Source organism: Euprymna scolopes, unplaced genomic scaffold (assembly GCF_053919585.1).
Source record: "Euprymna scolopes isolate OS-2025 unplaced genomic scaffold, ASM5391958v1 sca135, whole genome shotgun sequence".
NCBI classification, from domain to species: Eukaryota; Metazoa; Mollusca; class Cephalopoda; order Sepiida; family Sepiolidae; genus Euprymna; species Euprymna scolopes.
This window is the reverse complement of record NW_027633142.1, coordinates 1-10,000: the sequence shown is the minus strand read 5'-3', so window position 1 is coordinate 10,000 and position 10,000 is coordinate 1. Positions and strand designations below refer to the sequence as shown.

The 10,000-nt window shown below is 33.8% G+C and overlaps 7 non-coding genes across 7 annotated transcripts; all 7 read left to right on the top strand.

Moving 5' to 3' along the window:
• The first annotated feature begins 794 nt into the window (after window positions 1–794).
• LOC145273660 (5S ribosomal RNA) lies at window positions 795–913 on the top strand. Its single transcript, XR_013866458.1, has one exon. It is a non-coding gene; the product is annotated as a 5S ribosomal RNA (ribosomal RNA).
• Window positions 914–2,151: 1,238 nt separating this feature from the next.
• On the top strand, window positions 2,152–2,270 carry LOC145273696 (5S ribosomal RNA). The gene has a single exon (XR_013866491.1). It is a non-coding gene; the product is annotated as a 5S ribosomal RNA (ribosomal RNA).
• Window positions 2,271–3,503: 1,233 nt separating this feature from the next.
• On the top strand, window positions 3,504–3,622 carry LOC145273695 (5S ribosomal RNA). Its single transcript, XR_013866490.1, has one exon. It is a non-coding gene; the product is annotated as a 5S ribosomal RNA (ribosomal RNA).
• A 1,240-nt stretch (window positions 3,623–4,862) lies between these two features.
• LOC145273691 (5S ribosomal RNA) lies at window positions 4,863–4,981 on the top strand. Its single transcript, XR_013866487.1, has one exon. It is a non-coding gene; the product is annotated as a 5S ribosomal RNA (ribosomal RNA).
• A 1,235-nt stretch (window positions 4,982–6,216) lies between these two features.
• On the top strand, window positions 6,217–6,335 carry LOC145273683 (5S ribosomal RNA). Its single transcript, XR_013866479.1, has one exon. It is a non-coding gene; the product is annotated as a 5S ribosomal RNA (ribosomal RNA).
• A 1,222-nt stretch (window positions 6,336–7,557) lies between these two features.
• On the top strand, window positions 7,558–7,676 carry LOC145273671 (5S ribosomal RNA). The gene has a single exon (XR_013866468.1). It is a non-coding gene; the product is annotated as a 5S ribosomal RNA (ribosomal RNA).
• Window positions 7,677–8,901: 1,225 nt separating this feature from the next.
• On the top strand, window positions 8,902–9,020 carry LOC145273658 (5S ribosomal RNA). Its single transcript, XR_013866457.1, has one exon. It is a non-coding gene; the product is annotated as a 5S ribosomal RNA (ribosomal RNA).
• The last annotated feature ends 980 nt before the right edge of the window (window positions 9,021–10,000 follow it).

The following is a 10,000-nucleotide window of genomic DNA, read 5'->3' as shown; positions in this document are numbered from 1 at the left end:
AGCCGTAAGCGACCACCTAACATTAGACTAGAACCTTACATTTCCTACCTCACGCAATTTACTTATTTATTCACACACACATTTTTAATAAGACTTTTTTTTTTTTTTTTTTTTTTTGCACTTTTCATTAAGTTCTGCCAGACTTACTGCCCCTTAAATAGCAGGCTGCACTATTCATTAGTGGATTCCCGGCACTTATCGTGCTGGCTAGTCGTTTTTAAGTGATTAATATTTGGTTATATGTCCTTTAAAACGCTAGCTGGTGCGCAAGTGGATTTTCGCTTTAGCTTTTAAATTGATCATGTGAAAGTGATGAGTGAGTGTAAATTCTAAACGCTCGCGTGTTTTGTTTTTTCTTACTTAGTTTGTCCTCATGCGAAGTTTTTCGGCTACTAATGGCGAAAGAAAGTATGAATTAATATTATATATGATTATTATTTAGTGATTACGTTGGTATTGTAAAAGTTTTTGTAAATTGTGATATTTTTTTTTGTAAAGTTTTATTTTAAAGATGTATTTTGTAAATAAATTGAGAAAAGCAGTGTATTATAAGTTGAAAGAAGATGTTTTTGTGCGGGGGGACGCGTGTTCGTGTGACACGGTTTGTATTTGTATTTGAGAGAGAGGAGATATTATTGTTTTGTAGTGTGGTGAAAGATAATAATGTGTTTTTAAAAAGTGAAAGTAATGTAATTGTAAAAGTAAAGTTTAATTAGCGAAAAGTGTTGTAAAGTAAATAGAGTAAAGGAGGAAGTAAAGTTTTGTTTGTATAGTTAAGATAATGTTTAATTTTTGTTTACGGCCATATCACGTTGAAAACACCGGTTCTCGTCCGATCACCGAAGTTAAGCAACGTAGAGCCTGGTCAGTACTTAGATGGGTGACCGCTTGGGAATACCAGGTGCTGTAAGCATTTCTCTTTTTCTTTTTTTTTTTTTTTTTTTTTGATAAATTCAAAAAATGTTATTGTTTTTCATTGGAAAATCTAATTAGTTCAACTTTTTCTTTAATTCTAACAAATGTCAGCGTTCGCTCCCCGCATCCACAGCCGGAGACTTACTTTTAACGCTTCTACTTGAAGCCTGTGTATTTGGAATAAAATTCAAATCACTTAAATATAGCAATCATGAGAGTAATCACACAATGCTGAAAACTATATTTTCTTTCAATGAATTTTCAAAGATAATAGGAACGTTTTTTTACAAGTCATCGTGTTGTTGTTTGGATAAGGAAAAGAAAATACATCGTTACAGCACCTGATATTCCGAAGAAGCGCCGGTCAACCATCTAAGTACTAACCAAGCTGGACGTTGCTTAACTGCGGTGATCGGGCGAGGGCCGGTGTTTGCAACGTGATGTAGCCGTAAGCGACCACCTAACATTAGACTAGAACCTTACATTTCCTACCTCACGCAATTTACTTATTTATTCACACACACATTTTTAATAAGACTTTTTTTTTTTTTTTTTTTTTGCACTTTTCATTAAGTTCTGCCAGACTTACTGCCCCTTAAATAGCAGGCTGCACTATTCATTAGTGGATTCCCGGCACTTATCGTGCTGGCTAGTCGTTTTTAAGTGATTAATATTTGGTTATATGTCCTTTAAAACGCTAGCTGGTGCGCAAGTGGATTTTCGCTTTAGCTTTTAAATTGATCATGTATAAGTGATGACTGAGTGTAAGTTCTAAACGCTCGCGTGTTTTGTTTTTTCTTACTTAGTTTGTCCTCATGCGAAGTTTTTCGGCTACTAATGGCGAAAGAAAGTATGAATTAATATTATATATGATTATTATTTAGTGATTACGTTGGTATTGTAAAAGTTTTTGTAAATTGTGATATTTTGTTTTGTAAAGTTTTATTTTAAAGATGTATTTTGTAAATAAATTGAGAAAAGCAGTGTATTATAAGTTGAAAGAAGATGTTTTTGTGCGGGGGGACGCGTGTTCGTGTGACACGGTTTGTATTTGTGTTTGAGAGAGAGGAGATATTATTGTTTTGTAGTGTGGTGAAAGATAATAATGTGTTTTTTAAAAGTGAAATTAATGTAATTGTAAAAGTAAAGTTTAATTAGCGAAAAGTGTTGTAAAGTAAATAGAGTAAAGGAGGAAGTAAAGTTTTGTTTGTATAGTTAAGATAATGTTTAATTTTTGTTTACGGCCATATCACGTTGAAAACACCGGTTCTCGTCCGATCACCGAAGTTAAGCAACGTAGAGCCTGGTCAGTACTTAGATGGGTGACCGCTTGGGAATACCAGGTGCTGTAAGCATTTCTCTTTTTCTTTTTTTTTTTTTTTTTTTTTTGATAAATTCAAAAAATGTTATTGTTTTTCATTGGAAAATCTAATTAGTTCAACTTTTTCTTTAATTCTAACAAATGTCAGCGTTCGCTCCCCGCATCCACAGCCGGAGACTTACTTTTAACGCTTCTACTTGAAGCCTGTGTATTTGGAATAAAATTCAAATCACTTAAATATAGCAATCATGAGAGTAATCACACAATGCTGAAAACTATATTTTCTTTCAATGAATTTTCAAAGATAATAGGAACGTTTTTTTACAAGTCATCGTGTTGTTGTTTGGATAAGGAAAAGAAAATACATCGTTACAGCACCTCCGAAGAAGCGCCGGTCAACCATCTAAGTACTAACCAAGCTGGACGTTGCTTAACTGCGGTGATCGGGCGAGGGCCGGTGTTTGCAACGTGATGTAGCCGTAAGCGACCACCTAACATTAGACTAGAACCTTACATTTCCTACCTCACGCAATTTACTTATTTATTCACACACACATTTTTAATAAGACTTTTTTTTTTTTTTTTTTTTTGCACTTTTCATTAAGTTCTGCCAGACTTACTGCCCCTTAAATAGCAGGCTGCACTATTCATTAGTGGATTCCCGGCACTTATCGTGCTGGCTAGTCGTTTTTAAGTGATTAATATTTGGTTATATGTCCTTTAAAACGCTAGCTGGTGCGCAAGTGGATTTTCGCTTTAGCTTTTAAATTGATCATGTGAAAGTGATGAGTGAGTGTAAATTCTAAACGCTCGCGTGTTTTGTTTTTTCTTACTTAGTTTGTCCTCATGCGAAGTTTTTCGGCTACTAATGGCGAAAGAAAGTATGAATTAATATTATATATGATTATTATTTAGTGATTACGTTGGTATTGTAAAAGTTTTTGTAAATTGTGATATTTTGTTTTGTAAAGTTTTATTTTAAAGATGTATTTTGTAAATAAATTGAGAAAAGCAGTGTATTATAAGTTGAAAGAAGATGTTTTTGTGCGGGGGGACGCGTGTTCGTGTGACACGGTTTGTATTTGTATTTGAGAGAGAGGAGATATTATTGTTTTGTAGTGTGTTGAAAGATAATAATGTGTTTTTTAAAAGTGAAATTAATGGAATTGTAAAAGTAAAGTTTAATTATCGAAAAGTGTGTTAAAGTAAATAGAGTAAAGGAGGAAGTAAAGTTTTGTTTGTATAGTTAAGATAATGTTTAATTTCTGTTTACGGCCATATCACGTTGAAAACACCGGTTCTCGTCCGATCACCGAAGTTAAGCAACGTAGAGCCTGGTCAGTACTTAGATGGGTGACCGCTTGGGAATACCAGGTGCTGTAAGCATTTCTCTTTTTCTTTTTTTTTTTTTTTTTTGATAAATTCAAAAAATGTTATTGTTTTTCATTGGAAAATCTAATTAGTTCAACTTTTTCTTTAATTCTAACAAATGTCAGCGTTCGCTCCCCGCATCCACAGCCGGAGACTTACTTTTAACGCTTCTACTTGAAGCCTGTGTATTTGGAATAAAATTCAAATCACTTAAATATTGCAATCATGAGAGTAATCACACAATGCTGAAAACTATATTTTCTTTCAATGAATTTTCAAAGATAATAGGAACGTTTTTTTACAAGTCATCGTGTTGTTGTTTGGATAAGGAAAAGAAAATACATCGTTACAGCACCTGATATTCCGAAGAAGCGCCGGTCAACCATCTAAGTACTAACCAAGCTGGACGTTGCTTAACTGCGGTGATCGGGCGAGGGCCGGTGTTTGCAACGTGATGTAGCCGTAAGCGACCACCTAACATTAGACTAGAACCTTACATTTCCTACCTCACGCAATTTACTTATTTATTCACACACACATTTTTAATAAGACTTTTTTTTTTTTTTTTTTTTTTTTTTGCACTTTTCATTAAGTTCTGCCAGACTTACTGCCCCTTAAATAGCAGGCTGCACTATTCATTAGTGGATTCCCGGCACTTATCGTGCTGGCTAGTCGTTTTTAAGTGATTAATATTTGGTTATATGTCCTTTAAAACGCTAGCTGGTGCGCAAGTGGATTTTCGCTTTAGCTTTTAAATTGATCATGTGAAAGTGATGAGTGAGTGTAAATTCTAAACGCTCGCGTGTTTTGTTTTTTCTTACTTAGTTTGTCCTCATGCGAAGTTTTTCGGCTACTAATGGCGAAAGAAAGTATGAATTAATATTATATATGATTATTATTTAGTGATTACGTTGGTATTGTAAAAGTTTTTGTAAATTGTGATATTTTTTTTTGTAAAGTTTTATTTTAAAGATGTATTTTGTAAATAAATTGAGAAAAGCAGTGTATTATAAGTTGAAAGAAGATGTTTTTGTGCGGGGGGACGCGTGTTCGTGTGACACGGTTTGTATTTGTATTTGAGAGAGAGGAGATATTATTGTTTTGTAGTGTGGTGAAAGATAATAATGTGTTTTTAAAAAGTGAAAGTAATGTAATTGTAAAAGTAAAGTTTAATTAGCGAAAAGTGTTGTAAAGTAAATAGAGTAAAGGAGGAAGTAAAGTTTTGTTTGTATAGTTAAGATAATGTTTAATTTTTGTTTACGGCCATATCACGTTGAAAACACCGGTTCTCGTCCGATCACCGAATTTAAGCAACGTAGAGCCTGGTCAGTACTTAGATGGGTGACCGCTTGGGAATACCAGGTGCTGTAAGCATTTCTCTTTTTCTTTTTTTTTTTTTTTTTGATAAATTCAAAAAATGTTATTGTTTTTCATTGGAAAATCTAATTAGTTCAACTTTTTCTTTAATTCTAACAAATGTCAGCGTTCGCTCCCCGCATCCACAGCCGGAGACTTACTTTTAACGCTTCTACTTGAAGCCTGTGTATTTGGAATAAAATTCAAATCACTTAAATATAGCAATCATGAGAGTAATCACACAATGCTGAAAACTATATTTTCTTTCAATGAATTTTCAAAGATAATAGGAACGTTTTTTTACAAGTCATCGTGTTGTTGTTTGGATAAGGAAAAGAAAATACATCGTTACAGCACCTGATATTCCGAAGAAGCGCCGGTCAACCATCTAAGTACTAACCAAGCTGGACGTTGCTTAACTGCGGTGATCGGGCGAGGGCCGGTGTTTGCAACGTGATGTAGCCGTAAGCGACCACCTAACATTAGACTAGAACCTTACATTTCCTACCTCACGCAATTTACTTATTTATTCACACACACATTTTTAATAAGACTTTTTTTTTTTTTTTTTTTTTTGCACTTTTCATTAAGTTCTGCCAGACTTACTGCCCCTTAAATAGCAGGCTGCACTATTCATTAGTGGATTCCCGGCACTTATCGTGCTGGCTAGTCGTTTTTAAGTGATTAATATTTGGTTATATGTCCTTTAAAACGCTAGCTGGTGCGCAAGTGGATTTTCGCTTTAGCTTTTAAATTGATCATGTGAAAGTGATGAGTGAGTGTAAATTCTAAACGCTCGCGTGTTTTGTTTTTTCTTACTTAGTTTGTCCTCATGCGAAGTTTTTCGGCTACTAATGGCGAAAGAAAGTATGAATTAATATTATATATGATTATTATTTAGTGATTACGTTGGTATTGTAAAAGTTTTTGTAAATTGTGATATTTTGTTTTGTAAAGTTTTATTTTAAAGATGTATTTTGTAAATAAATTGAGAAAAGCAGTGTATTATAAGTTGAAAGAAGATGTTTTTGTGCGGGGGGACGCGTGTTCGTGTGACACGGTTTGTATTTGTATTTGAGAGAGAGGAGATATTATTGTTTTGTAGTGTGTTGAAAGATAATAATGTGTTTTTTAAAAGTGAAATTAATGGAATTGTAAAAGTAAAGTTTAATTATCGAAAAGTGTGTTAAAGTAAATAGAGTAAAGGAGGAAGTAAAGTTTTGTTTGTATAGTTAAGATAATGTTTAATTTCTGTTTACGGCCATATCACGTTGAAAACACCGGTTCTCGTCCGATCACCGAAGTTAAGCAACGTAGAGCCTGGTCAGTACTTAGATGGGTGACCGCTTGGGAATACCAGGTGCTGTAAGCATTTCTCTTTTTCTTTTTTTTTTTTTTTTTTTTGATAAATTCAAAAAATGTTATTGTTTTTCATTGGAAAATCTAATTAGTTCAACTTTTTCTTTAATTCTAACAAATGTCAGCGTTCGCTCCCCGCATCCACAGCCGGAGACTTACTTTTAACGCTTTTACTTGAAGCCTGTGTATTTGGAATAAAATTCAAATCACTTAAATATAGCAATCATGAGAGTAATCACACAATGCTGAAAACTATATTTTCTTTCAATGAATTTTCAAAGATAATAGGAACGTTTTTTTACAAGTCATCGTGTTGTTGTTTGGATAAGGAAAAGAAAATACATCCTTAGCACTTGATATTCCGAAGCGGTCAACCATCTAAGTACTAACCAAGCTGGACGTTGCTTAACTGCGGTGATCGGGCAAGGGCCGGTGTTTGCAACGTGATGTAGCCGTAAGCGACCACCTAACATTAGACTAGAACCTTACATTTCCTACCTCACGCAATTTACTTATTTATTCACACACACATTTTTAATAAGACTTTTTTTTTTTCTTTTTTTTTTTGCACTTTTCATTAAGTTCTGCCAGACTTACTGCCCCTTAAATAGCAGGCTGCACTATTCATTAGTGGATTCCCGGCACTTATCGTGCTGGCTAGTCGTTTTTAAGTGATTAATATTTGGTTATATGTCCTTTAAAACGCTAGCTGGTGCGCAAGTGGATTTTCGCTTTAGCTTTTAAATTGATCATGTGAAAGTGATGAGTGAGTGTAAATTCTAAACGCTCGCGTGTTTTGTTTTTTCTTACTTAGTTTGTCCTCATGCGAAGTTTTTCGGCTACTAATGGCGAAAGAAAGTATGAATTAATATTATATATGATTATTATTTAGTGATTACGTTGGTATTGTAAAAGTTTTTGTAAATTGTGATATTTTTTTTGTAAAGTTTTATTTTAAAGATGTATTTTGTAAATAAATTGAGAAAAGCAGTGTATTATAAGTTGAAAGAAGATGTTTTTGTGCGGGGGGACGCGTGTTCGTGTGACACGGTTTGTATTTGTATTTGAGAGAGAGGAGATATTATTGTGTGGTGAAAGATAATAATGTGTTTTTTAAAAGTGAAATTAATGGAATTGTAAAAGTAAAGTTTAATTAGCGAAAAGTGTTGTAAAGTAAATAGAGTAAAGGAGGAAGTAAAGTTTTGTTTTTATAGTTAAGATAATGTTTAATTTTTGTTTACGGCCATATCACGTTGAAAACACCGGTTCTCGTCCGATCACCGAAGTTAAGCAACGTAGAGCCTGGTCAGTACTTAGATGGGTGACCGCTTGGGAATACCAGGTGCTGTAAGCATTTCTCTTTTTCTTTTTTTTTAGATAAATTCAAAAAATGTTATTGTTTTTCATTGGAAAATCTAATTAGTTCAACTTTTTCTTGAATTCTAACAAATGTCAGCGTTCGCTCCCCGCATCCACAGCCGGAGACTTACTTTTAACGCTTCTACTTGAAGCCTGTGTATTTGGAATAAAATTCAAATCACTTAAATATAGCAATCATGAGAGTAATCACACAATGCTGAAAACTATATTTTCTTTCAATGAATTTTCAAAGATAATAGGAAAGTTTTTCAAGTCATCGTGTAGTTGTTTTGGATAAGGAAAAGAAAATACATCCTTAGCACTTGATATTCCGAAGCGGTCAACCATCTAAGTACTAACCAAGCTGGACGTTGCTTAACTGCGGTGATCGGGCAAGGGCCGGTGTTTGCAACGTGATGTAGCCGTAAGCGACCACCTAACATTAGACTAGAACCTTACATTTCCTACCTCACGCAATTTACTTATTTATTCACACACACATTTTTAATAAGACTTTTTTTTTTTTTTTTTTTTTTGCACTTTTCATTAAGTTCTGCCAGACTTACTGCCCCTTAAATAGCAGGCTGCACTATTCATTAGTGGATTCCCGGCACTTATCGTGCTGGCTAGTCGTTTTTAAGTGATTAATATTTGGTTATATGTCCTTTAAAACGCTAGCTGGTGCGCAAGTGGATTTTCGCTTTAGCTTTTAAATTGATCATGTGAAAGTGATGAGTGAGTGTAAATTCTAAACGCTCGCGTGTTTTGTTTTTTCTTACTTAGTTTGTCCTCATGCGAAGTTTTTCGGCTACTAATGGCGAAAGAAAGTATGAATTAATATTATATATGATTATTATTTAGTGATTACGTTGGTATTGTAAAAGTTTTTGTAAATTGTGATATTTTTTTTTTGTAAAGTTTTATTTTAAAGATGTATTTTGTAAATAAATTGAGAAAAGCAGTGTATTATAAGTTGAAAGAAGATGTTTTTGTGCGGGGGGACGGCGACGCGTGTTCGTGTGACACGGTTTGTATTTGTATTTGAGAGAGAGGAGATATTATTGTTTTGTAGTGTGTTGAAAGATAATAATGTGTTTTTTAAAAGTGAAATTAATGGAATTGTAAAAGTAAAGTTTAATTATCGAAAAGTGTTGTAAAGTAAATAGAGTAAAGGAGGAAGTAAAGTTTTGTTTGTATAGTTAAGATAATGTTTAATTTCTGTTTACGGCCATATCACGTTGAAAACACCGGTTCTCGTCCGATCACCGAAGTTAAGCAACGTAGAGCCTGGTCAGTACTTAGATGGGTGACCGCTTGGGAATACCAGGTGCTGTAAGCATTTCTCTTTTTCTTTTTTTTTTTTTTTTTTTGATAAATTCAAAAAATGTTATTGTTTTTCATTGGAAAATCTAATTAGTTCAACTTTTTCTTTAATTCTAACAAATGTCAGCGTTCGCTCCCCGCATCCACAGCCGGAGACTTACTTTTAACGCTTCTACTTGAAGCCTGTGTATTTGGAATAAAATTCAAATCACTTAAATATAGCAATCATGAGAGTAATCACACAATGCTGAAAACTATATTTTCTTTCAATGAATTTTCAAAGATAATAGGAACGTTTTTTTACAAGTCATCGTGTTGTTGTTTGGATAAGGAAAAGAAAATACATCGTTACAGCACCTGATATTCCGAAGAAGCGCCGGTCAACCATCTAAGTACTAACCAAGCTGGACGTTGCTTAACTGCGGTGATCGGGCGAGGGCCGGTGTTTGCAACGTGATGTAGCCGTAAGCGACCACCTAACATTAGACTAGAACCTTACATTTCCTACCTCACGCAATTTACTTATTTATTCACACACACATTTTTAATAAGACTTTTTTTTTTTTTTTTTTTTTGCACTTTTCATTAAGTTCTGCCAGACTTACTGCCCCTTAAATAGCAGGCTGCACTATTCATTAGTGGATTCCCGGCACTTATCGTGCTGGCTAGTCGTTTTTAAGTGATTAATATTTGGTTATATGTCCTTTAAAACGCTAGCTGGTGCGCAAGTGGATTTTCGCTTTAGCTTTTAAATTGATCATGTGAAAGTGATGAGTGAGTGTAAATTCTAAACGCTCGCGTGTTTTGTTTTTTCTTACTTAGTTTGTCCTCATGCGAAGTTTTTCGGCTACTAATGGCGAAAGAAAGTATGAATTAATATTATATATGATTATTATTTAGTGATTACGTTGGTATTGTAAAAGTTTTTGTAAATTGTGATATTTTGTTTTGTAAAGTTTTATTTTAAAGATGTATTTTGTAAATAAATTGAGAAAA